Source organism: Bactrocera neohumeralis, unplaced genomic scaffold (assembly GCF_024586455.1).
Source record: "Bactrocera neohumeralis isolate Rockhampton unplaced genomic scaffold, APGP_CSIRO_Bneo_wtdbg2-racon-allhic-juicebox.fasta_v2 cluster11, whole genome shotgun sequence".
Taxonomy (NCBI): Eukaryota; Metazoa; Arthropoda; class Insecta; order Diptera; family Tephritidae; genus Bactrocera; species Bactrocera neohumeralis.
Window position 1 is genome coordinate 5,061,401 of NW_026089624.1, and position 6,651 is coordinate 5,068,051.

At 37.9% G+C, this 6,651-nt stretch overlaps 1 long non-coding RNA gene across 1 annotated transcript; it reads left to right on the plus strand.

Annotated features, from left to right (window-relative positions):
- The first annotated feature begins 3,388 nt into the window (after positions 1–3,388).
- Positions 3,389–3,796, plus strand: LOC126765817 (uncharacterized). The gene is made up of 2 exons (XR_007668612.1): positions 3,389–3,479; positions 3,536–3,796. It is a non-coding gene; the product is annotated as an uncharacterized LOC126765817 (long non-coding RNA).
- Positions 3,797–6,651: the final 2,855 nt, after the last annotated feature.

Consider the following 6,651-nt stretch of genomic DNA (forward strand, 5'->3'; position numbering starts at 1 on the left):
ACCGGTTGGCCGTGTGAATGAGGCATCAGATATGTGACGCATGTCAAATATCTAGGGTTGACCATGAGTGAAATGATGTGTTTTACTCCACACTTGGCGAATTTGTTGGAGCGACTGCAAGCAACCGTAGGCAAAATACGCCGCATTTTGAGGAGTGATTGGGGTCTCGGCCGTCGTGCTGTTCGCACCATATATCGTGGCTTGTTTGTGGTAGCCACGACTGCCTTGGGGTCTCAAAAACTCCTCTCAGTACAGCGTTGTATGATGCTTGCTTGTTTGCCTATATGTCGCACCGTCTCAACGCATGCGATCCAGGTTTTATTAGGTGCACCGCCTCTTGACCTGATTGTCATACAGAGTGCTGTTGCATTCAGGTTAAGAAGGGGTTTGAGTGTGTCATTGCTGCGGAATTATTGGTATTCCGACGATGATGTGGAGATCCTCCCTTTCTCTCTAGGGAGCAAGAGGTTTCTAGATGATAGGGTTGGGTGTAAGTGGCAATATTGTCCCAACAATTGGGACAATAGTCCTAACGGCCGAGTGACGTACGAGTACACTCGGGACGTTGGGTTCGTTGAGGATAACCCAGACTTCAGATTCTATCTAAATCTGGGTTTTCTGCTTACGGGGCATGGGCCTCTGAATGCATTTTTGCATCAGAGGCACCTATCGGATAGGTCGGGGTGTTTTTGTGGGGCGGGGTTAGAAAATTGGTCGAATTTAATTGCAGAGTGCCCGGTGTACTCGGACATTAGGGATCTGGGTGGTATGGGGATCAGCTGGACTGATGGACGATTAGATGTTAGTGGTGTGATCTCCTAAATTCTGGTACCACGGGGAGGTAACTCCAACCTGCTCATGCGGACTGAACCCTCGGGGAGTACCGTGGTGGTTGTGGTTAAAACCCAAATGAGGGAAGAACTAACTTTGTCAGTTGAATGTGGAGTTGCATTGCAACCGGGGACCCAAAGCACGGCAGAGGTTTTAGATGGGCCTCGAACCCTACCAAGGTGGTTAGTGTATCCATTCCACACTGCCAATTGATACTGAAAATGCTTAGCCTAGAGGCAAGTCGCGAGTGCGAGGACTGTTGGTTTGATGACAGGAGATATTTCGTCTTGCCCTCGTTCACTACCAGACCCTATTGCTTTGCTTCTTTGTCTAGTGTGAAGAAAGTAGAAGTAACGGCGCAGATATTGAGGCCAATTATGTCGATATCATCGGCATACACCAGCAGCTGTACACTATTATAGAAAATTGTACCTGTTCAGTTGTTGATTTTCCTGGCCCAAAGGCAGACTGATAAGGTCCAATCAGTTTGTTGACGGTTGGCTTTAATCTTTCACACAATACGTTCGATTGCACTTTATATGCGATGTTGCGGAGTCTTATCCCACGGTAGTTGGCGCAGATTGTGGGGTCTACCGTTTTGTGGATTGGGCAGAGCACCCTTAAATTCCAATCGGCGGACATGCTTTTCATATTCTGTAAAGAGGCTGATGCATGCTTCTTATCAGTTTTTCGCCGCCGTGTTTGAATAGCTCGGTCGGTAACCCAACGGCCAACGCCGCTTTGTTGATCTTCAGATGGATATTTGCTATTACTTAATTCTTAATGGTCGGGCAACGAAACGTCTGGACCATCGTCATCGATTGGGGAATCGGGTTCATCATCTCTTGGTATTATTCTTGCACTGCGAGAATAGTGTTCTCTCCATAATTTCAGTTTGCTCTGAGCATCAGTCACTAGATCACCTCTGGGGGTTCTAGAAGAGTATGCTTCAGTCTTTAAATCTTCTGTTAGTCATCGCATCTTTTCGTAGAACTTTCGAGCAGTAACCCTGTCGGCCAGCTTGTCAAACTCTTCGTACTCACGCATCTCGGCATCTCCCTTTTTTTGTCTGCAAATGCGCCTCGCTTTCCTCTTTAACTAAAAAATATATTTTACATTACAAATTTTGAGAAGATCTATTTGAAGTTGTCCTCCTTTTTTGTATTGAATCTTATTGGGATTAGTTTCGGTCGTCTTTCTTTTTATTACTGTTACATATGCTACACTTTTTTGTATATTTTTTTAATTGTTTTACTAATATAGGTCAATTTAGTTAGTTATACAAATTATACTGCAGAAAATGCTTCCCTCAAAATGTTTTTATTACAAACAACAATTCAGATGTGCAAAATACACCCGTAACGACTTTTGGATTTGCATATTCTTTTAAATTAGATATTATTGTTTCTGGTATATTGAACTCAATTAAAAATTATTTGTCGCTTCTGGAATTTCATACTTTTATCCACCTAAATTGACAGTTTGTTATGGTTTTTGGTCTCTTTCCAGGATGAAATTGTGAACATTCTTGAATACAATGAAAAAAATTACAGAAAATGACATTTTAAAAGTGACCGAAACTATACTTAGAAATCATATTATCCCCATTGGAAAACCGGATATTATACCGTCAGTACACACGTGTCAAAATTTCCTTATACATTTATGTAAAATATTATTTAATGCTCTCAAAAGTATACTTGTAAGGCTCTAAAGTCTAAATGGAACTAATAGATATTCATATTCTCCATTATTTACGAAAAATTATGTGTTTCTATATCTATCTTGTCTAAGGTTTTTATTGAAAATTATTTTGATTTCCCTAAATTAAAAATAATAATTTCGCGATCATGCATAAGATATTGCTAGGCTATTGCTTCTTTTTCTTTTTTTTTTTTGAAGTCCATGAATATTTCTAATTTCAAACTTTATTTATTCTGTTTTTAAGAATGATTCAAAACGGAGAATTGTACTGGTTTCTATGGGCTACTATTAGTTAAATAACAACCGTCTTAAAAATAGCGCACGAAACAAAAAGTAAAAACAAAAAACACAAACAAACAATAATGAGTGCTGCGCAGCCTCACCAGCAAATCCGTAGGCATTCCTTAAATACTTACTTCATTTGTCTACAATAACAACTTCTGGCAATAAAAAATGTAACGGCGATGATGGGTTATCGCGGCGATCAGCTAAAAAGGAACCGAAGCAACAGAAGCAGTCAGCAGATGCAGCAGCAAACAGTATTCGGGCTACAACAAATGCGCTGGCAGCAAAATGCATGCAGGTACCAGCAAGCATTCGGACAGCGAAAGAAAGACAATGCAAGGTGGGAATGTACCAAGCAAAAAAGGTCCATCTGTTCAGACTGACATTGATCGCTATGAGCCTTATCACACACGGCAACTTTTGTTGCGGCAACTCTTAGTTTATAGGCGAGGGGGCGACGAGGAGAGGAGAATCGCGCCGAGTTTCCAGTGTTCAGCAACTCGCTTTGTGTTCTTATTCGTAGCAGTTCGCTGCGACGTTTTTCGGCATTCGTGTTCTTTCTTTCGTGTTCTTTCTTTCGTAGTACATAGTTGCATTTGCGTATATTTTTTTGAAATTAATATTTTGAATATATTTAAAAAATTTAATTTCATCTTTTGGTAAGTAATTTGCAAATATGTATACAATTATACATAATATAATATAAATATTTTAGAAAATGGAGTATGACGAAAAAATCGAATTAATTAAAGATATTGTGAAATGTATGGAGGAAGCCATACAAATTGATTCAGACGATAGTGAAAAGGGTGATATATGTTGGTTTTAATAAATAAAATGTATTTCTTAATTGACAGAGCTAATTAATATATGTGATAGAGTGGCCCAAATACCTATAAGGAAAAAGAAACGACAATGGGTTAAAGTAAAGAGTAGACAATGGGTTAAAGTAAAGTGAAAGGGAATGAGAAAAAAACTCGAACAGAGTTGCGCAACACAAGTTGCTCGTGTGAAGGTAATGGGCGACAGCAAAAGAGAATCGCCCTAGAATTAGCAACTAAAGTTGCCCCATGTAATCGCAAACTATATAAACGCAAAATGGAAAGTCAAATTAAATCGGCGGTCAATACCAAAAGATTTCAACCAGGCACGCCAAATAGTAAAAACCAAAAATTTTAGTAAGCAAAAGATTTCACTTACTGAGCAAAGAGTACCACCACTGTCGTGAATGCCAATCCCCCTCCAATCTAATTTCGTGAACGGAGCTCAAATGCGCTTGTCTCAAAACAAAACAATATAATAGGCACAAACAATTTTTTTATAGTGTTCTTGAAAAAAGGTAACATAGATGACACAAAATTCAAACATACACCAAAATGTTTCATGGATGTTGTAAAATACATGTCAACCAATAACAAGAATTACTACTCTTACCAACTGAACAGCTCAAAAGGCCTAGTTGCTACCATAAAAGGTATAGAGTCTTCTGTAGACTCTCACGAGTGCTTCTTTAACACTGGAAGAAGGTGACTTTAGTATGAAATCAGTTGAAAATATTTTTAACAGGAACAAAGTCCCACAACCAATGTTCAATATAGAATTGATGCCAAATTCTCACCAACGAAAATCTTAACACATCCGATTTACAACCTAAAATATCCGCTCTATGGCAGAATTACCGCTGAGGAACCACACAAAATAAATGGTCCAGTACAATGCACAAACTGCAAGAGTATGGACACACCCCTATTATATTGCACCCCTCGTAGTGTCTGTGAGGTGTGTGGTGATTTACATCCTACATCAAAATATACTCTTAAAAAAGAAATTTAAATAGGAAATGTAGTAATTGTGGGGGAATCACACAACAAACTATAGGGGTTGCCCTGTATATAAAGATTTAAAAAAAAAACATGTTTGTCGGAATTCATACACGTCGTAATCAAATGATAAATATTTCTCCTAAAGAAAATATTAAAAGCATAAAATCAATATGAATAAATAATGTAAATAACGTAATTTAATATGTGATTTGAATCATTTCCGTGAGCAGACGACAACAGTATTCGGATTTTGATCGTTCGTATTGGATTGAACGAAGCGCGCAGAATTGATGTTGATCAAAATAAAAAGAGCAAGAGGTGTCGACGCGGTGCAGTGTATAAGCGAATATGTAAAAACAGCGACAATCCCATCCTTTTGATAGTTGACATCTACTATATGAAATCCAATGTGTCCCCAAGTGTGGTGTATTGGTGATGATGTGGTGGGCAGTATTAGGGTATGCCATTAGTTGTTCCGTGCAGAGTGGGTGGATGCTTAACACATTTAAACATCCCTAGGCGAATATTTTGCCTAGTTTTATATGTATAATGTGAGACATTTATTTCGGCTTACTGTTGGTGGAGCAGCCGAGAATATTAGCTGTAAGAAGCGATTTGGTTGTAATACAAATTTTTATTTTATGAAAGTATTGGTGCTTGAAATAGGAATTTGCTTTTGCGTATTCTGACGATTTATTATTATAATAAACAAGTTGCTTGCATTTATTAATTTTATTAGCGGTTATTTATATTTTCTTATTTTATCGGTTTGGTATACCGGTTGTTTATTATTTGCATTTTCTGTATTATCGGCAATTGTTTGCATTTTGTTCATTCTCGGCTTATGAAGGATAGTAACTCCATGCCTGGCTCAGATATGGCCAGAATGGGTACTCCTTAGCCCTGGAGTTAGGACTGTAACAATAGATCTTGCGAGAGAGTGGCCGTGAATGGAGAACGACTTCAATTCGTTGAGTAGAGAATTAATAATAATTTGATGCTTGGTATAGCTGATTCCCATAACCCAGCGTTTGGATAGATGCGATAAGAGCGACCTTAGCTTTTTGTAAGTGTAGGGGCGTCAATGTATCGCATTGGGAGTATGGTGATCCCTTAACGTTCTTTTGAGATTTTTTTTATTTTTGAAAATTTAAACCTCTATGGTGCAATATAGTGTCGACTTTTGATCTTTTTGAGACTAATTTGGTGTTTAGTTGCCCGCCACATCTCAAGAATTTATTCAGGATTGTGTTTTTTTTTTCATTATTGGCGAAAGCCATACTGAGAGGTCGAAAAGTAACATATATTTGAGTTTTTAATATTGTCAGGCTGAAATCTGACTGTTTTTTCTACCAATAGTCGTACGACGTACCGGCCATTATTTGATCGAGTAGATGTAGCGTTAGAAAAGTCTTCACAATACTGATCTCCTAGAGTTTGAAATTTCATTAATTGTGAATTAAGGTATTTGTTTGTATTATATTCAACTTGAATTGGTATGGTTGTAACTAAACCGCTTTGTGATTCGCTGTGCAGCGTTTGAACTTTTGTGCCTATGGGTAATTTGCTTTTCGGGATTCGCTTTTGCAATTAAGCCCCTAATTCTTTTTGTATAAACGCTTCCTTGGAGTAAGATGGGATATCTGATGTAATTAAATTGTGTCTTCTGTGACAATATAAGCAGTTAAATTTGCTTTTGCAATTATTAAGATTGTGTGACAAGGGACAAGCAGTTTGTGCAGAGTCTTTTTGATCTGACAAAGTTGTTCCTTTCATGGACATTAAATTTTTTAAACTTCTCAAAAGTTTTAAGCTTATGCCCTCTTGTGCATAGTTCGCGTGACATACTTATGTTTTCTTTGTTCCGATGTGAACGATTGTGTTGTATGAAACCTTTTGTTTAAATTGTTTTTGCAACTAACTTCGGGTATATTGAAGCTTTTTTTAGGTCGTTTTGAACATATTTTGATTTAATTAGATTTTTGCCTACCCTTTCAGCGATTTCCTA